The following is a 26,947-nucleotide window of genomic DNA, read 5'->3' as shown; positions in this document are numbered from 1 at the left end:
CATGGCTTTTTTATTATGTTAATGTGGGGGATCACATTGATTGACTTACAAATATTAAATTAGCCTTATTTTCCTAGAATAAAATCCACATGCTCATGATGTATTATCTTTTCTCTATTGATGGATTCGATTTGTTAATATTGTTTTAAAATTGCATCTATATTCATGAGAACTAGTGGTCTATATTTTTGTGTGTGTGATTCCTTTGCTTTTGGTATCAAGATAATACTGACTTCAAAAAAACAAAAGGGGGGGCACCTGGGTGGTTCAGTCAGTTAAGTGTCTTGATTTCAGCTCAGGTCATGATCTCAGGGTTGTGAGATCAAGCCCAATGTTGAGCTCCATGCTCAGTGCAGAGTATGCTTGAGATTCTCTCTCCCTCTCCCTCTGCTCCTCCCCCCACTCATGCTCTCCCTTTCTCTCTTTCTCAAATAAATACATAAATAAATTTTTTTTAAAAAAAGATAATACTGACTTCATAGTATTAAATGACTTTGGAAATGTGGTGGCGTCTCTAAGACTGACTCTGGGCTTAATAATTAATTAGAAGGGCTCACAGGACTCAGAAAATAATTATACCCATGATTATAGTTTATTATAGTAAAAAGATAAAGATTAAAATCAACAAAGGGAAAATGTGCATGGGTTGAAGTCCAGCGGAAACCAAATCTTGAGCTTCTAGGTATCCTTTCCTAGAATCACATGGATGTAGTTAATTCTCCTTACACTAACATGTGTAAGTGTTATCAACCTGATGATATGACTGGTATTACACAGATAATTACTGGTATTACACAGGGGAGCTCACCTGAACATTGGTGTTTAATGTTTTTATTGGGGACTCAGTCAGCTAGGTATTTAGTGCCTAGGTGACTGACCTTAGCTATCTGTATACCAGCTTTAAAGACTAAAAACAGGTGTTTACCGTTAGTCATATGTTGGCATAAACTATCTGAGCAAACGTACCGTGTGACCCAAGGCCTTAGGCATACAAAAGCATTCTTATCAGGCAGAATATTCTGAGAACTTAAGAGTTCGTATCCCAGGAGCTGCCCTATGGCCTGTTCTGGAGAAAGACCTCTCATGGGAATGTGCAAGATTTGTGCAACCCAGGCCTGCTGAGCTAACTTTTTCTTGCAAAGGATGTCTATTTGTATCTTCTATTTTCTGAAACAGTTTGTGTAGGATTGGTTTTATTTCTTATTAAATGTAGACTGTAATTTACCAGTGAAGTCATATGGACTTCAAGTGTTCTTTGGGGGAAAATCTTTAATTAAAAATTCAATTTTCTTAGTTGATGTAGGGCTATTTATGTTGTCTATTTCTTTTGTGTCTTATTTGGTAATTTGTATCTTTCAAGAGATTTATCCACTTGATTTAGTTGTTCATTTTTTTGACACAAAATTTTAGATAATATTCTCTTATTAGTTGTGGTACGTTGAAAATGGTCTCCCAAAGATATGTCCACATCCTAATCCCTGGAACCTGTAAATGTTACTTTGTTTGGAAAAAGTTAATTAAATTAAGAATTTTGAGATGTGGAGATCATCCTGGATTATCCAGGCAGGCTCTGAATTCCATCACAAATGTTCTTATGAGACAGAGGCAGATTGGAGAGATCCACAGAGGAGAAATTTATTTGACGAAAGAGGCAGAAATTGGACTAATGCAGCCAAGGTCATGGAACACCAAAGAATGCTAACAGCCACCAGAAGCTGGAAGAGGTAAAGAAGGGATTCTCTCCTAGAGCATCTGGAGCAGATACTGCCATGCTGACACCGTGACTTAAGACTTCTTGCAACCAGAACTATGAGATAAAACATTTCTGTCTTTTTAAGCCACAACATTTGTAACAATTTGTTCCAGAAGCCTCAGGAAGGTAATACAATAAGTTTTTATGATCTGTAATGACTGTAATGGTATTGAAATTAGTAATATGTCTTATACTTTTTTTTCCTTGAACATTTTGTGTTAAAGTTTATCAATTTTATTGATTTTTAGGTTTTATTTATTGCTTGTCTGATTTACATTTCATTTAATTTTGCTCTTTATTATTTTATTCCTTATGCTTAATTTGGGTTTAATTTTCTTTTCTTTTTCTAGCTTTTTAAAGTGGAATCATAGATCACTGAATTTGCCTCTTTTTTCCAACATAGGCATTAAATTGATAAACTTCCCTCTACTGCTTTAGAATCATCCCACAATTTTTTTTAAGATTTTTATTTATTTATTTGAGAGAGAGAGAGAGAGAGCACAAGGAAGATAAGAGGGAGAAGCAGATTTCCTGCTGCACAGGGATTCTGATGTAGGACTCGATCCCAGGACCCTGGGATCATGACCTGACCCAAAGGCAGATGCTTAACTGACTGAGCCACCCAGGGCCCCCACAAATTTTGATATATTGCATTCAGTTTAAAATGTTTTCTATTTTTTCTTGTGATCATTGGGTTATTTAGACATTTGCTGGAGGGGCAAGGATTAACCTCAATCAAAAAAGCCACGAATTTAATCCTTACCTATTATAGTAACATCTCCATTGGTTTCTGTGGGTTTTTGGTTAATTCTCAGTGTCTGAAAAAAGTTGATTTTAAAATATTCTATCCACTTTTTATAATTATTATGCGTGAGAGGCCTGCTCAATCACTTACTTTATGCTGTGGAAGCAATAAGGGAAGGTCATTTATTGGATATCCTATCCACTATATTTGAATTGCCTCTTCTCATGACTGTTTCCTCCTTATTTCACTATTATTTCTTAGAATGTGAGACTGTCATAGTCCATATTTATCCTTACCACCTAGAAAAATACATGGCACCAAGTACACCCTCCACAATTATTTGTTAATTAAATGAATAAAATTCTAGTAACGAGCCTCACCTGATATCTTCAGAGACCAGAAGCATGGGAGGATCATTGTACTACATATGCCCAGAAAGATGCTCAATTATCAGAATTGTGTGAAGGAAATTCGAATATGTGAACAGCATGTAAATGAGGAACTCTATTAGAGATGAAGCCATGGTTCAATAGGAGGGGAAGTGGAATGTCAATCAGGGTAAGCCTGAACAAATCAGGATTGACCGTGATAAAAACACGTAGGCAGAGAGATCACTGAGAGACCCCTTCATCAACAAGTTTTAGGGAGAGTAAATTTGCATTCACAGTGAATATAAAAACCTTAAAGTGAAATTTGTATGGAACTACAACTACATCTGGGTATTTATCTGAAGTAAGTGAAAACATTATCTCAAAAAGATACACGCACTCCCATGTTCACTGCAGCACTATTTACAATAGCCAAGATATGAAAACAACATTAAGTGTCCATTGATGGATGAATGGATAAAGATACATGATATATATATGTATACACACACACACACATACACACACACACACACACACACACACACACACACACAGAGGGAGAGAGAGAGAGAGAGAGATTGAAATCTTGCCATTTGCAACAACATGGATAGACCTTGAGGGCATTATGCTAAATGAAGTAAGTTAGACAGAGAAAGACAAATATCTTATGATCTTACTTATACCTGAAATATGGGATGTTAAATCTTCTTATTTTTAAATGTTGACATCTATTTCAGATTTTTATGAAACTTAAGGCAATTCATACAAAAATGTGTCTCTGAGGTTGAAATTTTTAAGGGAAAGAAAGTGATAGAGAAATGCATAGGAATTCTGAAGTAAGAGGAGGAAGTGGAAGACATCCAGACAAAGAAAAGGATTTTAAATGGGAAAGAGGGGCAGAGAGACTAGGTGATAAATAAAGGCCTTTATCTCTTGCCTGCCCTGCCTAGTCTCCCTCACATCCTACCTACTCAAAGTCTGGATCTGGCCAACCCTTCCCAAGGCTTTTATTCGTCAAATCAGCTCCAGAGCCTGATTTTTTGAGACAGTGCCTCTCTCTCTCCTTCACATTCTTTTGGGTGAAAAGATATACCATGACCTTTAAGTGGTCCCACCAACTCCATAGGCAGCTCCCACAAATTCTGCTGATGGTTTGGACATTCTTCCAAAGTTCCACACAATTCTTTTTTCTTTTTGATCTGCCTAATTTCGGATTTTACCTTAGGCATCCTTCCTGACTTTTCCTGCTTTCTTTAGTGGAACAGCTTTCTAGTCTTTGAAAGATTCCTTTCTTTCTTCTTCTTTCTCTCCTTTTCTCTCTCTCCCCATTCTTCCTCCCTCTTTCTTTCCCTCCATCCTTCTCTTCCTTCCTTTCCTCCTCCCCTCCCTTCTTTCTTTCCTACCTTCTTTCCTTTAAAAAATTTCTTTCTCAAATAGCTCTATTCAATGTAAAAATCTTCTACAGTCCCTTAACCTTGCCTGGGGACACACACACATGCAGGTTTAGCATTTTTTAATTTGACAATACATTTATTTTGGGTTTTCAGTGAAGTGTTCACAAGTGCTTTCCAACTTCCTGTGGGTTATTAAAATTTTAAATCCTATATTTAATTTTACCACTAACTAATCTTTACAGATTTTTCAGGTTCTTTTCCTAAAATTGAACAATTGGTATGAATTTTTGTTTTGTTTTGCTTTTTCTCTTCCACTGGTATGCTTGATTTAATTGGCATGATCAAAAGCATTATCTAGGGTCATAATGTAAAACACTATGTGAGGGATAGGAACTCAAAGAAGAATACTGCATGGCTTTTGTTCTTAAGTTGCTTATAATCAAGATGTAGAGACAAGATATCACATGAAAAGATAAACAGTAGTAGAAGGTCATATAGGCTAGGTGACAGAAGTGTAATATAGATGAATATTGTAGGAATTCAGTGATAAGAATGATGATTATGGCTTGGGATCACCAGAGAAAGAAAGGTAGGAGCAAACACTCATTGAGCATTTATTACGTGCTAGGCATTTCCCACATGCCATTTTCTATGATTTACTTCAAGAAACTGGTGAGGTTTAAAATGTTACTGTTTTTTCAAAATGATGAAACTGAGTCTCAAAGTCTCCATGTGCTATTTCCCAGAACACAGAATTAGTAAATTGCAGATCCAGGATTTGAAATGAATAGTCATGACATGTTTGGCAAGTAAAGAGTCTAGAAGTGGAGAGGTTTTATGGGGTATAGTAGACAGAAAAAATTTAATGATAAAGATCAGATTGGGCAATGCTTTGAATGACAGCTTCTCAATGTGTACTTAGTGCATACTAGAAGACTATTTTAACCCAATTAAATATTATGTATTACTTTAGAAAGGTAACATATTTACTAAAAATATTCTTACTTTAAACAGGAATTTTGAAAATTCCTTCTGTCTATATTTTTACCTAGCAATTCCTGGTCTAGGTATCTATCTTATAGGAATACTGTCATAAATATGGAAGGATGTATTTAGAAGATTGCGTGTGTGTGTGTGGCATTGCTTTTAATGGGAAAAAAAAGTGGAATTAACCTATGTGGCAAAGACTGGCTAGATGCTGATTAAGTCTGCTCCCATTTCCTGGGCACAAACTCAACCAAGCTTTCCAGCCTTCTTGGAGGGCTATATGACTAGTTCTTGCCAGTAGAACATGAATAGGAGAAATAAATCACTTCCAGTCCAAGGCAGTAAAGAGTGGTGTGCCTTTATACTTTCTCTTCTTCCTGTCCACTGAGTGACCATAAAGAAGGAAAGATCTTGATACTTGAAGGACTATATATATGAGAGAGAATACCTATTACTGACCCAATGGACTCTGACCTGAGTTCAGCTATCAACTTTACTGGGTTAAATTATTGAAGTTTCAGCCTAATTTGTTATAGCTCTTAGACTATGGTAATAAATAAAATCTGATATATGTCTAGGGGAATGATTTAATAACTTGTGGTACTTCCGTATTATGAGCTGCTATATGGTCACTTAAAAGGATCAGGCAAATTTTTGGTTCTGTCATGGAAACATCTCCAGGCTGTGCAATTAAGTAGAAAAGCATTTCATAAAATAGTATGTATAATAGCCTACTTATGAATACCTGCCACCCCAAACTGTGTTTGCATGGGGTGTGTGTACACATGCATAGGAAAATAGTTGAAAGGATACTGGGTTGGAGCAAGTAGGTTGTACACATTTTGCTCTATGTACTGTACTATTTCAACTTTCAAAAATGAAAATGTATGTAATACTTTTATAAATAAGAAAAAAGAAAAAATCTGTTCAGGTATTTTTTATAGCTTGTTGTAAGGCTCAAGTAATGCAATAGCTGTAAAAATTCTTAGGAAGAAGTGCTAAATGTATATGAGGTTCTTTATTATGACAAACCTCTTCAAATATCTATTGCTGAGATGTCTGTTTAGATTTCTGACCAAGCTATAATTTTTTTTGACCATAGGAATGGTTTAAAAATTTTCAGGTTGCTAGGCTATCTTAGCTGCTTAATAAAGAATCACTGTGACTATACTTTGAGATACCTCCTGTCCTCCATGCATTTTGCCACACTCATTCTCCTCTTCCATCTAGTTCTTCCAGAGATAAAATATTATTAGGGTGAGGGAGAGAGTTCTCTTTCTTTTGGGAGTAGCAGAGAGGCTTCTTCCCAAGTAAGACTCATAAATAGTGTGAAGAGGTGGCTTTCTGCTTTGGGAAGACAGGTAGTAAATAATGAGGATGTAATAATGTCAGAGGGAACACTAGATAATTCTAGCTGATAAGAAGACCCAAAGGCAAACTGAGGTTGTCTCTTTAATTAGCTTGAACAGGAATTAATTCAAAGGCATCAGTACAGACTGTGTAGAAATGAATGAAAGTCTTCATGATAAGAAACCAGGGACACCAGCATGCTCTGCATAGGGCTGGCCTGGGTTTGAATCTTGATTTAGCTAACCGCCTTATATGGAATTTGATGTATTGGAACCTCTTGTTTTTTAAATACCTAGGACAGTGTTTGATGTATGCAAGACTCTTCCCTAGTGCTTTTTTTTTTTTTAAGACTTTATTTATTCATTTGAGAGAGAGCGAGCACAGCAAGGGGAGTGGCAGAGGGAGAAGCACACTCCTTGCTGAGGTGGGAAGCCTGATGCTGCGCTCCATCCCAGGACCCTCCCAGGAGATCATGACCTCAGCTGAAGGCAGATGCTTAATCATCTTAGGCACCCAGGTGCCCCTCTGCTAGTGTTTTTAACAATGTTGTAAGAGCTTACTTTTGAAGAACACTGCACTTAAATAATTATTTCTTACATCATTGTTCTGCTGAACAACTTTTTGGTAATGAAGTTTGTTCTGCTGTGTAGCCATTTTTACTTGGTAGGAAATCTTAGGATCTGAAAGGAGTAGGAAGGAGGGAGATAGAAGAGAAGAAGGAAAGGAGGAAGAGGAATTGGAGGAAGAGTCAAAAAATAGAGGAAGGGAGCAGGAGGAAGAAGCAGAGGGGGAGGATAGCAGGGAGAGGAGGACAAGCAGGAAAAATAACACTACTAAAGTCACTTTTAGTTATGTGTCTAGATCAATGAGATAATCACAATTCTTCCTTTTTGTAATGTAAATTTTTATGACAACTTTTACTTCCACAGTAATTGCCATTGTCTGATAGTTAACTTGTTCCCAGAAATTATCTATCAATAGTGTTATCTTTACTGTTACCTATTTCATTAAAATAGAAATTTTGTTTTATTATAGTGGCATTAATATGATAGCCACATAAAGATGTATATGTTTCGTTTTCTGCTAGAAAATTTAGAAAAGCTATGGTTCAAATGTATTGATGTATTGATAAATAGAAATTACTAAACTGTTAAAAGTAAGTTTAAATTCATACTGTAGGAGTTGGTTCTAGACTATAGTTGACTCTTAAACAGCATGAGTTGTACTGCATGGGTCCATCGATATGTGAATTTTTTAAATAAATACAGTATTGTACTGTAAATGTATTTTCTCTTATAACCTTATGATTTTCTTAATAACAGTTTCTTCTCTCTAGTTTACGTTATTGTAAGAATACAGTATATAATACATATACAAAATGTGTACTGATCACTGTTTATGTTATTGGTAAAGCTTTTCATCAATAGTGGGCTATTAATAAAGTTTTTGGGTAATAAAATTAATATGTGGATTTTTGACTCTGCAGGGGGTTGGTACCCCTAACCTCTGTGTTTGTTTAAAGTCAACTGTATATGGATTTTATAGATCAGCATGAAGCTTCATGGGTTTGTAATTTGTAGATTGCACTGATTATTTTTCTTTGTTTTCTCAAATTGTAGAATAAATGAAGAACATTTTTGAATGTATCTTAATAATAATTATGACATTTTCCATTACTGCCTTATGTGTTTAGGTTGTCTGATTAAAATTTAAAGAAATTTCTTTATTCTGCCCAACTTGATCTTGCAAATGATGCTTACTGACAAAAGATTAAGGTCTGATATTATAACTTTAAATTCTTTCTGCATATGTAGAGAGGTATACATAATTATTCTTCTTTAGTATACTTAGAAATACTAATAATGATTGCATTTAAAGATAATATAAAGAAAGAACAATTTAAAGAAGTAAATCTGTAAGTTCAGTTGGGTACCATTCTTACCAACTTTCACTATCAGACAGCATTTCGCATGGAGCTTAAATTTCTATCTTAAGTAAATAATTTCCTTTATTAGAATGCATCTGCTGGAATACAACTCAGTGTCACTGGACCAACTAGCATATTGTAGAATGAAAAAAAAAAAAGAAAAGAAAATTAACTGCTACTCCTAGTGTCAGTTCTTTCTATTGTAAAATGAGGGTAATAGTATCAGCCATATCAGCACATGTTATTGTGAAGCCCAAGTAAGAAAATATGTGTGAAAATATTTAGAAAATGTAAGGCATTTTTATAAGCATTGCTCAACAGCGGTGATGGGTGATATTTCTGATGGCATGTTGGCAACCCAGAACCATTCCTTTTTTTTCCTTAGGATATCCCTACATCATGGAAAATGGAAGCTTGGAAACTAAATTTCACAGAATGCAGGCCAGCAGGATTCTGGTTGAAGAGCAGCTTCTATTTTCTTGCTACTTCAGCAGTAGTGGTAAGATGTGCCAATGCATCATCATGTTATCTCAAGTTCTGTTTCAAATGATAATGCCCACCAACACTAACCTGCTCTCTATCTCCAACCCATGGCTCTGAATATCACCATATTAAGATAAGGCAGACAAAATGAGATTTGTCCATAATCAAGATTCATGAATATGATCTGATTTCTACTTCTCCCTTTCCAAGGAGAGCTGCCTCCCCTTTTTATACCAAGGTCATTGACAGTGATGAAATCCAATTACAACCCTTGTTTTTACTTCTGGGGACTTGGGAGCTGGTTCTCTTTTCTACTCTAAGATAGACAAAGTGGTGGGCACCTGGATGGCTCAGTTGGTTAATCATCCCATTCTTGGTTTCAGCTCAGGTCATGATCTCAGGGTTGTGGGATTGAGCCCTGCACTGGGCTCTGCATCAGCAGGGAGTCTGCTTAGGATTCTCTCTCTTCCTCTCCCTCAGCCCCCATCCTGCCACTTCTGTACTCTCTCTCTTTCAAAAAATAAAATTAAATAGACAAAGTGGTAAGGATTCAAAAATTCTTGTGATATAGTAGGATTATCATAGTTGTTTTAAATTTATTTTGTTATCAATTTCAATGTCTGTCATATCTGGGACTGTTTCTGTTGACTATTTTTTCTCTCCAGATTGTAAGTCAAATTTTCCTTCATGTTTGTACATCTAGTAGTTTATTTTTGTATGCTGGATGTTGTTGATGTCATGGTGTTGAAAGTCTAATGTATGTTATCTTTCCTTACAGAGTATTGGGTTTTGTTTTGGTAGGAAGTTAATTTATTGATAATTCAGTTTGGTTCTTTTGAGGCAATGTTTTGGCTTTGCGTGGGTCTATAGTAACTCCTGCGTTACAGCTAGAGTACTACTCCCAGCTTGTGGCCTTTTGAGGTTACATAGGAAAATGGTTGAAAGAACATGAGTGCACAGAAAGTTGTATGAGGTGTATGGGTGGTCAGAATTCCAGCATGGTGAGATCTCTGGAATTTCCATTCAGCTTACAGACTCCCAGCAGTAGACCCCCATCAAAGCTTGAAGAATTTCACTCTCTTCATACAAAGCTAAGGACCCTGTCCAAAAACTCAGGAGAGTTCAGTAAGACTGATTTAGGCTCTACTTCACTGTAAGCCATTTTGAAAGTGTCCCCATGACAATACTAGGGTGAAAGTAGAACTTGCCTTATAAATTTTCTTTCTTTTTAGATCACAGTCCCATGCTTTCTTTTGTTTAATGTTTGAACACTTTTACTTCATATATTTGTCCTGTTTTATTGTTATTTACTGCAGGAGGGTAAATCTGATACCTATTACCCCTATTAACCCACCCACCAACCCTGCTCCGGAGAACTTCTGGAAGTCAACCATTATTTTTTCTTGTGTCATTCACATGTGTGAATGTGTTACAAGGAAATTTGTATCTTGTTACTAGCATGGAGATTGGACTAAAACCTGGAAGAGGTTAAGGCCAAAAGAAACTGAGCCCAAGGTACTGGATGAAGCCAGCATTGAAGAACAACCTGTCTCTAGAAATCTAGGTATGTGGACATACAAATGTCTTCATTGTTAAACTTAATTTGAATTTAATTTTCTGTTACTTCCAAGCAAGTCATTTTAACTGATATAACCGCACAAATATTTTTAAAAATTAAAATTTAAATCATGTTGATTTTATATAGAGAAAATCTTAAAGATTTAACCAAAAAACTGGTAAGTTTAATCAATTCAGTAAAGTTGCAGGATGCAAAATTAACACGCAAAAAATAAATTACTTAGAATTAAATTTAGCCAAGAAAGTGAAAGGTCTCTACTCTAAAAACAAAACATGATGAAAGAAATAGAAAAATACGTAAATAAATGGAAAGGCACCCTGTGTTCATTAATTGGATGAATTAACAATGTTAAAACATCAATACTACTAAAAGCCATCTATAGATTCAATGCAATCCCTATCAAGATTCCAGTGACATTTTTTACAGAAGCAGGAAAAAAAAAACCTAATAAAATTAAATGGAACCACAAAAGACCTCCAATAGCCAAAGGAATCCAGAGGGTGGGGGAGGCGGGAGACAGGAGGCATCATACTCTCTGATTTCAAGCTATCCTATAAAACTATAGTCATCAAAACATTATGGTACTGGCATAAAAGCAGACAAACAGACCAATGGAAAGAATCAAGAGCCCAGAAATAAACCCAAGCATATATGTCAACTAATAGTTGACAGGGGAGCCATGGAGATACTCAATGGAGAGAAGACAGTCTCTACAATAAATGATGCTGGGATAATTGGATATTCCCATTTTAAAGAATAAAATTGTACCCCTATCTTATACCACTTACACAATTAACTCAAAATGGATTAAAGACTTAAATGTAAGACATGACCTGTAAAAGTCCTAGAAGAAAACATAGGAATAAAACTCCTTGACATAAGCTTTGGTAATGAATTTTTAGATATGACGCCTAAAACACAAGCAACAAAATAAAAAACAAGTGGAACTATATCAAACTAAAAAGCTTTTGCATAGCAACAGAAACCATCAACAAAGTGAAAAGACAACCTACAAATGGGAAAAAAAAATATTTGCAAACCATATATCCGATAAGGGACTAATATCCAAAATATATAAAGAACTCATAAGACTAAGTTACAAAAAACCCGAGTAACCTGATTAAAAAATGGGCAAAGGACCTGAACTGACATTTCTCCAAAGAAGATGTATGAAAGGGCAACAGGCACATGAAAAGATGTTCAACATCACTAGTCATTAGGGTAATGCAAATTAAACCTACAGTGAAATATCACCTTTTACCTGTTAGAATGGCCATCATAAAAAAAAAAAGAGTAATAACACATGCTGGTGTGAATGTGGAGAAAAGAGAAACATTGTACACTGTTGGTAGGATTGTAAACTGGTATAGTCACTATGAAAAACAGCATGGAGCTTCCTCAAAAAATTTAAACAATGAAACTACCACATAATCCAGCAATTCCACTTTTAGGAATGTATCCAAAGGAAATGAAAACACTAACTCAAAAAAATATCTGCACTTCTATGTACATAGCAGCATTATTTAAATAGCAAGACATGGAAACAACCTAAGTGTTCGTTGATGGATGAATGAATAAAAAGATAAACAACAAATAAATAAAAAACAAGGAAATTCTAGTGTATGTGACAACATGCATGGACCTTAAAGGCATTATGTTAAATGAAATGTCAGACAGAGAAAGACAGATACTGTATGACTTCACCTATATGTGGAATCTAAAACAAAACAAAACAACAAATACACTCATAGAAAAAGAGATCAGACTGTGGTTATTAGAGGCAGAGGGTGAGGAGAGAGGGAATTGAAGGAAGCTGGTCAAAAGATAGCATTTCCAGTTATAAGATAAATAGGCATTAGGGATGTAATATATGACATGATAACTATAGTTAACACTACTGTATGATACATAAGGAAATTGTTAAGAGAGTAGATTCTAAGAGTTTCTTATCACAAGATATTTTTTCTTTTTATTAATAATGTATCTATATGATATGATGGATGTTAAATGAACCTATTGTGATGATCCTTTCACAATATATGTAAATCAAACCATCATGTTGTATGCCTTATATTTACAGTGATGATATCAATTTTTTCTCAATAAAACTGGAAAAATTAAATCACATTATAACATATTGTGAAAGAATATTTAAATTATATTTTTGTATTGATTTCTTAAACATTGCAAACATTATATGAAATAAATTTTCCATTGGCTGGGACTAAATAAAACAGAAGTTTTTCATGAAATCACCTTTTTTCACTAATTAATTCCTCAATGCTTTTAACATTCCACAGATATTTATTTAATGCTCTGGGGATACAGTGGTGAAAAACCAAAATAATGCATGAGTTTGTATCTACAAGCACTTATGTACACATATGCCTAGAGAAAAGTCTAAGTCTAAAGAGATTGAAAGAAAATGTCAAGAGGAATTAATGTGGGTGGTAGGATTATAGTTTGTTTTCACTTTCATTTTATAAATTTTTCTCTTTGAAATTAAAAAAACACTGATACTTATAAGACAGTACTATGTATCTGGCACTATGATAACTGATTTACTTTCTTTTTTAATTTTCATAACAAAAGATAGGAATTATATTATTTTGCTGGTAGGAATTATATCATTTTACTGATGAGGAAATTGAAGCTCTGATTTTAAGTAAGTTGTCCAAGATAAAATTGTTAATAAATAGTGGAGGATACATTACATTTGTAATTAGAAAATAGCAAAAAAGTTTAATCTCCTTAAGAAAAACAATGATGTAGAAATGTATTTAATGACACTGAAAGAAGTTTAGTTATAATGCAGCTGTCTCAGAAGACCCTCATACCATCCTGATTATAGTCTGGGGAGATTTTTGACACTGAACGTGTGACAAATCTTTCTTCTCTTGGGAGAAATGGGACCAATGAATTGACATTAGCTTTCCTTTCTTAAGCTCAGTACCGCAGCAATGTAATAAAATATAATGTCTGAAAAATCTGTATTAGAGCTTTCTCTTCTGGAATTATGGTTTAGAGTTCTTTTAATGATTTTATTAGGGAACAGAAAACTGCTTCTCAGTGCTTCAGTGGAGCCAAGAAAAGAAGTGATTGGATGGGAATAACATTCTCCTTTGAAGTAATTTCCACATTGTGACCACAAAGCTTGATAAAAGAAACCTTTTTTTGCCCAAATATTTGTCCCAGAAAGAGTGCAGGCAGTTTGCATATTTGAAAGAGAAAGTCTTACCAGCAGATGGTTGAGAAGCAGGTTAGGTAAATCTGCCCCAAATATCTGACCCATCCCTAGCATGGCTTTGGGTACAAAGTAGATTAAAAAAAATCTCTAACTGAAGCTCTGTCTCAGTATACTGATACTTGTGTCCCATTTTTTTGCAAAAAACCCAAACCAAACCAAAAAAAAAAAAAAAAAAACCCAGTCAAATAAGGCAGCCTTAATTTTGGCAAGACCATGTTATCTTGGTTTTGTCTACATTTATTAAAAAATAACAAAAAGCTAATTTACATTTATAATTTTTCTAAATTATAATTATAAAAATTTATAGTTTATCTCTAGTGAATGTATATTATTTATATAATAAGAAAATGCAGTATTTTAGAATTGTAGTATTGCAGTTGGTCTTAGATATTATCTAGTTCAAACTTCTTTCCCTCTTTTGCAGGTGAGTACATTGAGGCCTATTGAGGGTAAAAGTCTGTCTTACATAGAATTGTGTGAATTACATTTGTTAGTAGTGCTTTGCTATAGGTTTTTGCTTACATTACACTTTTTTTGCTTTATGATTAGAGAGTTTCTTCAGATTCCTTTTTTTTTTTAATTAAAGGAAGGTTCTTGAGCAATTCTTGAGTGAAAAACCTTTATGTCCTAAAAAAACATTTTCCATCTTTCTTTTTTCCTTTCCTTTTTTTTTTTTTTAACTCTAAGGGGATTTCACTATCCGATATTTAACATTAGTATTTTGTGTCATTTTCATCTTGCCATTTAGAAACAGGGTTGCTATAACCTCTAACCCATCCAGAGACATATCTTGTGACTTTTCCATTCTCAGAGACTGCGCTGAAGTGCTCTTTCTATTCCCTCTGGTGAATGAACTCTTGCAATATAAGGAATATCTCCTTTGAAAGAGAATTTATCTGAATGGTTTATAAACTCTTAAGATCTTTGCAGACACTGGCTTATGAATGTCAAGTACTCTTTGTAAAAATGGCATTTGCCTAAAATGAGGTCTTCATTAACTTGAGTATTTCTTTAGCCTTTAATTCCTCTTGGCACCTTGATCATGATATAGAGCATAGTTGTCTTCTTACAGGGACCTAATTCACAACATTATCACGTAGGTTTTTTACTCTGAGAAGATTTCCTAAATTTAAAAAGCCTTTGTTTCATTATTAAATTTTTCATCTTTTCCATGTGTGTTATTCAGGATTGTTTTGATTGCTAGAAACAAAAAAACCTGGACAAAAGTTTCTTAAAATATGGGTTTATTTGGTTAAATGATGAGAAATTCCTAGCAGTTTTTTGTAGGTTCAGTTACTCAAGGATGACATCAAATACTATGATTCTTTCTATATGTTTACTTCACCAATATTGGTTGGTTGGCTTTTCCCTCATGCTTGCATAAAAATTGGTTAATAAATTCTGTCTAAAACTGAGCAAAATTTTTGGATTTTAGATTCATTTCTCCTCTAAGAAAAACAATGAACATCCAGTAAGTGAGTAGATTTCAGAGGAGCCTGTTTTCAAAAGGTGTTTGAGGGAGTGTAGAGATTGGTGAGAAATTTCTTCTTTAGTCCATCCACCCTTTTACTTTCCATTTCAATCCATGCCTAACCTTTGGGCTACAGTTTGTTGTCAGATGAAAGGATGTTAACCTCTTGAATATTGACGTTACTGGAAGTTGAGAAACAGCAAATATGCATCTGAATCAATCCATTACATGTGGGCATTTTGGGTCCAGACTGGGTAATCATGATGGCAAATATGTCTCACAAAGTCCTATAATACAGATGCTATTTGGAGCCCTATACTCTTTAGATAACTGGTTGAACATGTCCTGAATCCCAAGTTTTATAACTTGTGAAATTTCTCCCTGATTGTGTGAATTCCTGTGACTTCTTTGTTTAAAATTTGGGTTGTATGTGGGAAAGATGGAAGAATAGGAAGACCCAAGGCTCACCTTGTCCCATGGATACACCTAGATAACACCCACATAGATAACACCAGAAAATGACCCAAAGACTGGCAGAACAGACTCTCCACAGCTAAATGTAGTGACAAGGCCACATCAAAAAGGGCAGGAAGGGCAGAAATGTGGCTGGGAACCAAACTGTCCTTGGTAGGGAGGGACATCGTGGGTGCTGAGAGGGGAGAAGTAGACTCCACAACAGACACCCCAGGCACAGGGCACCTGCACCAGGAAGACAAATCCCATAACATTTGGCTTTGCAAACCAGAAGGGCTTAACTTTGCAAGTTCTTACAATCACCAGGGCTTAATATCTGGAACTTAAAAAATCAGTAGGCTCAGCTTTGAGGGTGCTGAATGCAATAGGAAACACAGTCTCCACCTTTAAAGAGGCAGCACAACAGTCTCACTGAGAAACATCATAGAAACAGCAGTTTAAAAAATGCCTGTGGTATATGGGAAGGAGATTTGTTTACTAATATCAGAGAGTGTACAGGTGGGGCAGGGATTTTAGGAGGCTTCTCTAAGAACAAAAGAGCTGGCAGGCACAATTTCCCTCTCTGCTCTTGAGCCTAGATACCTGGACACTCATGGAACCAACAGACACTCTACACCCAGCTAGCTTCCACCAAATCCCCCCCCCCATTCCCCTGAGGACCTGCCCTATCCAACACACCCTCTGTAGGAGTTCATTCAAAGCTGTGCCACAAGCATGACATTGTACAGCAATCTTGACAGTGTCTAGCACAACTCCAAAATGACTCCTGACCTGGGGAGAGAGGAAGATCACCTACACATACCAGTTCCTCTGTGGCTCCAGCAGTGGGCAGACATCTGATCTGACTGCAGGCCTTGCCCACCAATGAAAACTTCTCTGGAGACAATACAGGGAGAGCACCTTGCAGTTTCATGTGATTGCAGCTCTGACAAATTCCAAACTGACCCAACTCAAGCCTAAGAAGACCTCAGACTGGCTCATTAGCAACAAAGAGACCAAACCCTGCCCACAACAAGCAAAGAGAACCATTGCAGACAAATGGACTGAAAACAAACATGGTACAACCACTGTAGTAGAGTGCCTGCAACACACATAGGAGACACCCCTGAAGTGCTAGGTCTTGGTGAATGGGGGACATTGCACTGCAGGGCACTACAGGACCTCTTCTTCATAAGGCCACTACTTTCAAGCAGGAGACATAACTGAATTTCCTAACACACAGAAACAGACACAGAGAGTTAAAGTGAGGAGACAGGAATATGTCAGAAATGAAATCATAGGACAAAATCACAGCAAGAGAGCTAAACACAACAGAAATAAGTAATATGTCTAAGAGAGAATTTAACGTAATGGTCATAAAGATACTCACTGGACTTGAGAAAAGAGTGGAGGACCTCAGTGAGACTCTCAACAAAGAGATCGAAAACACAAAAAGGAACCAACCAGAGATGAAGAACTCAGTAACTGAAAGTAAAAATATACTAGCAGTACATGGGTGTCATATTCAGTTGTGTGTCTGGCTCTTAGTTTTGGCTCAGGTCATGGTATCAAGCCCCATGTTGGGCTGTGTGCTGAGTGTGTAGCCTGCTTAAGATTCTCTTTCTCTCTCCCTCTGCCCCTCCCACTCATGCTTCCCCTCTCTCTCTCTCAAACAAATAAATAAATCTTTAAAAAGATGCATTAAATGGAATAAATAGACTAAAGGAAGCAGAAGAATGAATCAGTGACATGGAGGACAGAGTAATGAAACAGGAGAAAGAAAAATAACTAATAAAGAATGAGAATAAATCAAGGAAACCATCAAGCATAATAATATTCACATTATAGGAATCCCAGAAGGAGAAGGGAGAGAAAGGGGACAGAAAATTAATTTGAACAAAAATAGCTGACAACTTCTCAAATCTAGAGAAGGAAAAAGAAATCCAGACCCAGGAGACACAGAGAACTCCCAAGAAAATCAATGCAAGGAGGTCCACACCAAGATACATAGTAATTAAAATGGCAAAAGTAGTGATAAAGAGAGAATTTCAAAAGCAGCAAGAGAAAAGACAACAGTTACATACAAGTGAACCCCATAAGGGTATCAGCTGATTTTTCAGCAGAAACTTTGCAGGCCAGAAGACAGTAACATGATATATTCAAGGCGCTGAAGGGGGCGGGGGGGGGGAGGGAGACTGCAAATAAGAATATGCTATCCAAAAGCAATCATTCAGAATAGAAGGAGAGAAAGAGTTTCCCAGACAAACAAAAGTTAAAGGAATTCAAGACCACTAAAGCCCTATAAGAAATGTTAAAGGGGACTCATTGACTAGAAAGGAAAGACTATGAACAGGAGTAAAAACAGTAGGAAACACACACACAAGAAGCATAATTAAGTATATCTATAAGAATCATTGAAGGGATTCACAAAATAAAAGGATATAACATATGATCCCATATACCTAAAACATGAGGAGGAGAGGAGTAAAAATTTAGTACTTGAGAATGGGTTCAAATCTAAGCAACCATCAAATTAATAAGGACAGCTATGTGCATAAGGTGTTATATATAAACTTAATGGTAATCATAAATAAAAAACTGCTAAGATTTATGCAAAATCTACAGAGAAAGGAATCCAAGTATATACTGAAGGAAAGCAGCAAACCCCAAGAGAAGAGAGCAAGAGAAGAAAGGAACAGAGAAGAACTACAAAAACAGCCATAAAACAAGTGACAAAATTGCAATAAGTACATACCTATCAATAATTAAAAAAGAAAAAGAAAAAAATAATTACATTGAATGTAAATGGACTAAATGCTCCAATTAAAAGACATAGGGTGACTGAGGGAATAAAAAAGTAAGGGGACCCATCTATATGCTGCCTACAGGAGACCATTTTGAACCTAAAGACACATGCACAATGAAAGTGAAAGGATGGAAAAACATTTTTCATGCAAATGATGTCAAAAGAAAGCCTGAGTAGCCATACTTATATTGGACAAAATGGACTTTAAAACAAAAACTATAACAAGAGACAAAGAAGGACACTGCATAATCATAAAGGGAATAATCCAAGAAAAAGTTATAACAATTGTAAATATTTATGCACCTAACATGGGAGTGCCAAAATAAATAAGGGAGCTAATAACAAACATAAAGGAAGAAATTGGTAGTAATACAATAATAGTAGGAAACTTTAACACCCCATTTACATCAATGGATAGATCATCCAAACAGAAAATCAACAAGGAAACAGTGGCTTTGAATAAGACATTGGACCAGATGGATCTTACTGATGTATTCAGAACATTCCATTCTACAGCACTGGAATACATACACTTCTCAAGTTCAAGAAAGAATGTTCTCCAGAATAGATCACATATTAGGCCACAAGCAAGCCTCAAAAAATCCAAAAAGATTGAAGTCATATAAAGCATCTTTTCTGACCACAACACTATGAAACTAGAAGTCAACCACAAGAAAAAGTCTGGAAAGAACATAAATACATGCAGGTTAAGTAACATTCTACTAAAAAATGAATGGGCCAATGAAGAAATCAAAGAAGAAATAAAAAAATTATGGACACAAATGAAAATGAAAACAGAACAGTTCAAAATCTTTGGGATGCAGCAAAATTTTTCTGAGGGAAATTTATTGTAATACAGGCATACCTGAAGAAGCTAGAAAAAAATCTCAAACAACTTAGCTTTCACCTAAATGAGCTAGAAAAAAGAAGATCGAAAAACCCCAAATACAGTAGAAAGAAAGAAATTATAAAGATTAGAGCAGAAATAAATGGAAAAGAAACTAAAAACAAAACTAAACAATAGAGCAGATCAATGAAACCAGGAATTGGTTCTTTTGAAAAGATCAATACAATTGACAAACCTTTGGCCAGACTCATCAAAGAGAGAGAGAAAGAGAGAACTCAAATAAAAAAATATGAAATGAAAGAGGAGAAATAACAACCAACACCACAGAAATACAAAGGATTATAAGAGAATACTATGAAATATTATATGCCAACAAATTGGACAACCTAGAAGAAATGAATAAATTCCTAGAAGCATTTAAATCCCAAAACTGAATCAGAAAGAAATAGAAAATTTGAACAGACTGATTAACAGCAAAGACACTGACTCCATTATCAAAAACTCCCAACAAACAAAAGTCTAGGACCAGATGGCTTTAAAGTGCATTCCACCAAACATTTAAAGAGTGAACAACTATTCTTCTCAAACTACTCTGAAAAAATACAAGAGGAAGCAAAGGATCCAAATTCATTCTACAAGGCCAACATTACTCTAACACCAAAACCAGATAAAAACAACAAAAAAAGAGAATTACAGTCCAATATCTTTGATGAACCTACATGCAAAAATCCTCAAAATATTAGCAAACAAAATCCAACAATATGTCAAAAGAAATCAATCATCACAATAAAGTGGGATTTATTCTCAGGATGCAAGGGTGGTTTAATATATGCAAATTAATCATTGTGATACATCACATCAACAAGAGAAAGGATAAAAAACCATATGATCATTTCAATAGATGGTTTCAATAGATTTCAAAAAGTATTTGACAAAGTACAACATTGATTCATGATCAAATTGTCAACAAAGTAGGTTTAGAGGGAACATACCTCAACATAATGAAGGCCATATATAAAAAAAAAACCCCACAGCTAATATCATATTCAATGGTGAAAAACTAAGAACTTTTGCTCTAAGATCAGGAACAAGACAAGAATGTCCACTCTTATTACTTTTATTCAACATAGTACTAGAAGTCCTAGCCACGGCAATCAGATGAGAAAAAGGAATAAAACGTATCCAAATAGGTAAGGAAGAAGTAAGACATTCACTATTCACAGATGACATGATACTATATATGGGAAATCCTAACGACCCCACCAAGAAACTACCAGATCTGATAAATGAATTCAGTAAGGTTACAGTATAGAAAATTGATATACAGAAATCCATTGCATTTTTTTTTTTTAAAGTAAGCTCCATGCCCAGCGTGGAGCATAATGCAGGGCTTGAACTCACAGCCCTGAGATCAGGACCTGAACTGAGATCAAGAATCAGACACTTATCTTACTGAGCCACCCAGGAGCCTGCAGAAATCCATTGCTTTTCTATACACTAATAATGAAGTAGCAGAAAGAGAAATTAAAAAACAATCCCATTTACAATTGCACCAAAAAGAATAAAATACTCAGGAATAAACTTAATCAAGGAAGTGAAAGACCTGTATTCTGAAAACTATAAAACAGTGAAAGAAATCAAAGATGACGCAAATGGAAAGATATTATGTGATCATAGATTGGAAGAACAAATATTGTTAAAATGCCCATGGTACCCAAAGCAATCTACAGATTTAATGCAATGCCTAACAATAGACTAACAGCATTTTTCACAGAACTAGAACAAATAATCGTAAAACTTACATTGGAACCACAGAAGACCCTGAATAGTCAAAGAAATCTTGACAAAGAAGAACAACACTGGAAGTGTCATAATCCCAGATTTCAAGATGTATTACAAAGCCATAGTACTCAGAAAAACATGGTTCTGGTACAAAAATAGACATAGGTCAACGGAACAGAATAGAGACCCAAGAAATAAACCCATGATTATATGGTCCATTAATCTTTGACAAAAAAGGCAAGTATATGTAATGGGAAAAAGACCGTCTCTTCAGCAAATGGTGTTGGGAAAACAGGACAGCTACATGCGAAAGAATGAAACTGGACCAGTTTCTAACACCTTATACAAAAATAAACTCAAAATGGATTAAAGACCTAATTGTGAGACCTGCAACTATAAGTATCCTAGAAGAGAGCACAGGTAGTAATTTCTCTGACATTGGCCATAGCAACATTTTAAAATATATGTGTCCTCGGGCAAGGGAAACAAAAGCAAAAATAAACTCTTGGGACTATATCAGATTAAAAAGCTTCCACACAACAAAAGAAACAATCAACAAAACTAAAAGACAACATATTGAATAGGGAACAATATTTGAAAATGAAATATTTGATAAAAGATTAATCTCCAAAATATATAAAGAACTTATACATCTCAGCACACACACACACACACACACACACACACACACGCACACCAAAAAACCCCCAAATAATCCAATTAGAAAATGGGCAGAAGACGTGAACAGGCATTTCTTCAAAGAAGACATACAGATGGCCAAACTGACAAATAAAAAGATGCCCAACATCACTCATCATCAGGGAAATATAAATCAAAACCACACTCAAAAAACACAAGAAACAACAAGTGTTGACAAGGATGTGGGGAAAAAGGAAGTCTTGTGAAGTATTGGTGGAAATGCAAACTGGTGCAGCCACTGTGGATAACACTATGGAGGTTCTTCAAAAAATTAAAAATAAGAGTTACCATATGATCTCATAATTCCACTACTGGGTATTCCCCCAAATAACAACAACAAAACAACAACACTAATTCAAAAAGATATATGCACTTCTGTGTTTATTTCAGCATTAATAGTAATAGCCAAATTATGGAAGCAACTTAAGTGTCCATTGATAGAGGAATGGATAAAGATCTGATATATACACACAATGGAATATTACTCAGCTATAAAAAGGAACAAAATCTTGCCATTTGCAACAGCATGGATGAATCTAGAGGGTATAGTGGTAAGTGAAGTAAGTCAGTGAGAGAAAGACAAATACCATAAGATTTCACTCATGTGGAATTTAAGAAACAAAACAAATAAAGAAAAAAAGAGACCAACCCCAAAACAGACTTAACTGTAGAGAACAAACTGATCGTTACAGAGGGGATGTGGGTGGGTGAATCAGTGAAATAAGTGAGGTCGAGATTAAGAGTACATTTATTATGATGAGCAAGGAGTAATGTATAGAATTGTTGAATCATTATATTGTACACTAGAAACTAATATAACACTGTATGGTAATTATACTGGAATTTAGAAAAATGTAGGTTGCATGTGATTTTTAAGAGCTGCATAATGTGATGGTTTAGAGTATGTATACATTGTCAAATGATTATCTCAATCAGGTTAATTAACATATCCATTACCTCACATGGTTACTAGGTTTAATGGTTATGAGAACACATAAGTTCTACTTAACAAATTTCAAGTGTGCAATAAAGTATTATTAACTATAATCACCATGCTATACATTAGATATCCTGAACTTATTTATCTCTTAAATAAAAGTTTGCACCCTTTGACCAACATTCTTCGTACCTCTTTCAGTTTCCTGGCTCTTGAGTGTATGCTTGCTACTCTTTTTCTTTTAAACAACAAATTTAAAGATGAACTCAAAATTTTCACAGTCTTCAGAGAAATCCAATTCAATATTTTATTAATTCAATATCTTTTCAAAGGTTTAGGGACTATAGAGCCAAGGATACCACCTTCTATCATCTTGCTTGCCTCATGCCTCTATGGTCCTCTACAGGTCTTCCTGAGCTGGGAAATGAATTCTGTATCCTATTTTAGGTGCTCTTGTGGGGAACAGCTGCACCAGGTCAGCTATTTTCCCAACTTCTCCTGAATTTGGGGGGATATAGCATTCTGTAAATTGTTAAATTCTACTAGGGATGTTTTAGTTGATTTTGACAGAAGCTGAATTCAAAGTTATTGGGGTAAAATGGGAATTTATTGATTCATAATACTGAAAAGTCTAGATGTAACATTGGCTCAGAGTTTGATCCAGGAGTTCTCATGAACTTATCAGGACTAGGTTTTTCTCTGATTTGTCTTTGCTTTCCCCAGTATTGTTTCACTCCCTGTTTTTGTTTGTTTCTTTTTATTTGTTTTTAATGCTCTTAGTTTTAAATTTCATTCCTGTAGTTATTTATTTTTACTGAATTTTCAAATCATCGATGTATGACAGGTGGAAATTTTACAAAGTTGCTCTTTTGCTACAGATTGGTTCCTAGCTAACCAACTGTGGGACCTGGAGCAAGTCAAGTAACCTGTTAAGTGTTAAACTTGTTACATGGGAATAATAGTGCCTGCCTCAGAGGATTTTTATAAGATTAAATAAGTTGATTTATATCTTGGATATTTTTAACTGCCATTTTTTGATTGTGGTAAAATATACATAACCCAAGATTTATTATTTTAATGATTTATTTAATTTTTTATTTCAATTCAATTTAATTAATGTATCCTGTATTATTAATTTCAGAGGTAGAACTCAGTGATTCATCAGTTGCGTACAACACCCAGAGCTCATTACTTCAAGTGCTCTCCTTAATGCCTGTCACCGAGTTACCCCATCTCCCCACCCACCCCGCTCCAGCAACCCTTAGTTTATTCCCTATGGTTGAGTCTCTAATGGTTTGCCTCCCTTGCTGTTTTCCTTTCATTTTATTTTTCCTTCCCTTCCCCTATGTTCCTCTGTTTTGTTTCTTAAATTCCACATGTGAGTGAAATCATATGGTATTTGTCTTTCTCTGACTTATTTCACTTAGCATAATACCCTCCAGTTCCATCCACATCATTGCAAATGGCAAGATTTCACTCTTTTTGATGGATGAGTAACATTCCATTGTATATATATACCACAACTTCTTTATCCATTCATCTGTAGTTGGACATCTGGGCTCTCTTTCCATATTTTGGCTCTTGTGGATGTTGCCGCTATAGACATTGGGGTGCATATGGCCCTTTGAATCACTATGTTTCTATCCTTTGGACAAATACCTAGTAGTGCAATTGCTGGGTAATAGGGTAGCTCTATTTTTAACTTTTTGAGGAACCTCCATACTGTTTACCAAAGTGGCTGTACCAGTTTGCCTTCCCACCAACAGTGTAAAAGGGTTCCTCTTTCTCCACGTCCTTACCAACATTTGTCATTTCCTGAGTTGTTAATTTTAGCCATTCTGACAGATGTGAGGTGTCATCTCATTGTGGTTTTGATTTGGATTTCCATGATGCCAAGTGATGTTGAGCCTGTTTTCATGTGTCTGTTGGCCATTTGTATGTCTTCTTTGGAGAAATGTCTGTTCATGACTTCCACCCATTTCTTGATTGGATTATTTGTTCTCTGGGTGTTGAGTTGATAAGTTTTATATAGGTTTGGTTACTAGCCCTTTATCTGATAAGACATTTGCAAACATCTTCTACCATTCTGTTAGTTGTCTTTTGGTTTTGTTAACTGTTTCCTTTGCTGTGCAAAAGCTTTTTATCTTGATAAAGTCCCAATAGTTCATTTTTGCTTTTGTTTCTCTTGCCTCTGGAGACATGTCTAGCAAGACGTTGCTGTGACTGAGCTCAAAGAGATTGATTGCTATCTGCATTTTCCTCTAGGAGTTTGATGGATTCCTGTCTCACATTTTGGTCTTTCATCCATTTGAGTTTATTTTTGTGTATGGTGTAAAAAAGTGGTCCAGTTTCATCCTTCTGCATTTGGCTGTCCAATTTTCCCAACACCATTTGTTGAAGAGGGTGCCTTTTTTTCCCCATTGGATATTCTTTCCTGCTATGTCGAAAATTCGTTGACCATAGAGTTGAGGGTCCGTTTCTGGGCTCTCAATTCTGTTCCATTTATGTTTTTGTGCCAGTCTTGATGATTATAGCTTTGTAATACAGCTTGAAGTCCAGAATTGTGATGCCACCACCTTTGGTTTTCTTTTTCAACATTCCTCTGGGTATCTGGGGTCTTTTCTGGTTCCATAGAATTTTAGAATTGTTTGTTCCAGCTCTGTGAAAAATGTTGATGGTATTTTGATAGGGATTGCATGGAAAGTGTAGATTGCTTTGGGTAGCATAGACGTTTTAACAATATTTGTTCTTCTAATCCATGAACATGGAATGATTTTCCATCTCTTTGTGTCTCCCTCATTTCTTTCATAAGCATTCTATAGTTTTCAGAGTACAGGTTCTTTACCTCTTTGGTTTGGTTAATTTTAGGTATCTTATGGTTTTTAGAGCATTTGTAAATGGGATCAATTCCTTGATTTCTCTTTCTTCTGCCTCATTGTTAGTGTATGGAAATGCAAATGATTTGTGTGCATTGATTTTGCATCCTGCAGCTTTGCTAAATTCCTGTATCAGTTCTAGCAATTTTTTGGTGGAGTCTTTTTGGTTTTCTACATGGAGTATCATGTTGTCTGTGAAGAGTGAGAGTTTGACTTCTTCTTTGTCGGTTTGGATGCCTTTTATTTCTTTTCGTTGTCTCATTGCTGAGGCTAGGACTTGGTACTATGTTGAATAACAGTGGTGATAGTGGACATCCCTGTCATGTTCCTGACCTTAGGGGAAAAGCTCTGTTTCTCCCCATTGAGGATGATATTCGTTCTGGGTTTTTTGTATATAGTTTATATGATATTGAAGTATGTTCTCTCGATCCCTACACTGTGAAGAGTTTTTATCAAGAAAGGATGCTGTATTTTGTCAAATGATTTTTTCTGCAACTATTGAAAAGATCATACAGTTCTTGTCCTCTCTTTTATCAATGTGGTATATCACATTTATTGATCTGTAGATGTTGAACCACCCTGCAGCCCAGGAATAAATCCCACTTGGTTGTAGTAAATGATCCTATTAACTAGTATCTTGGTGGTAATTTTTGCATCCATTTTCATTAGAGATATTGGTCTGTCATTCTCCTTTTTTGGTGCGGTCTTTGTCTGATTTTGAAATCAAGGTAATGCTGGCATCATAGAATGAGTTTGGAAGTTTCCCTTTCATTTCTATTTTTTGGAACAGTTTCAGAATAGGTATTAATTCTTCTTTAACTGTTTGGTAGAACTCCCCTGGAAGCCATCTGGCCCTGGACTTTTGTTTGTTGGGAGATTTTTGATTACAGATTCAATTTTTTTGCTGGTTATGGCTCTGTTCAGGTTTCCTATTTCTTCCTGTTTCAGTTTTGGTAGTTTATATGTTTCTAGGAATGCATGCATTTTTTCCAGATTGTGCAATTTATTGGCATATAATGGCTTATAATATTCTCTTGTAATTGTTTGTATTTCTTCTGTGTTGGTTGTGATCTTTCCTCTTTCATTCATGATTATATTTATTTGGGTCCTTTCTCTTTTCTTTTTGATAAGTCTGGCTAAGGGTTTATTGATCTTATTAATTCTTTCAAAGGACCACCTACTAGTTTCATTGATCTGTTCTACTCTTTTGTTTTTGTTTTATTGATTTCTATATCATTTA

General features: G+C 35.3%; 1 long non-coding RNA gene across 2 annotated transcripts in view; it reads left to right on the top strand.

The window, feature by feature from the left end:
- The window catches only part of LOC103657980, a 172,985-nt gene that overhangs the window by 85,736 nt on the left and 60,302 nt on the right, over positions 1–26,947 (top strand). For both annotated transcript variants that reach the window (XR_005833896.1, XR_005833895.1), the window contains exons 4-5: positions 8,913–9,026; positions 10,469–10,574. This is a non-coding gene — a long non-coding RNA (uncharacterized LOC103657980). The remainder of the gene's footprint in view (positions 1–8,912; positions 9,027–10,468; positions 10,575–26,947) is intronic.

Source organism: Ursus maritimus, unplaced genomic scaffold (genome assembly GCF_017311325.1).
Source record: "Ursus maritimus isolate PB19 unplaced genomic scaffold, ASM1731132v1 scaffold_11, whole genome shotgun sequence".
In the NCBI taxonomy this organism is placed as follows: domain Eukaryota; kingdom Metazoa; phylum Chordata; class Mammalia; order Carnivora; family Ursidae; genus Ursus; species Ursus maritimus.
The sequence above is the reverse complement of the archived record's forward strand: the minus strand, read 5'-3'. Positions and strand labels throughout refer to the sequence as shown.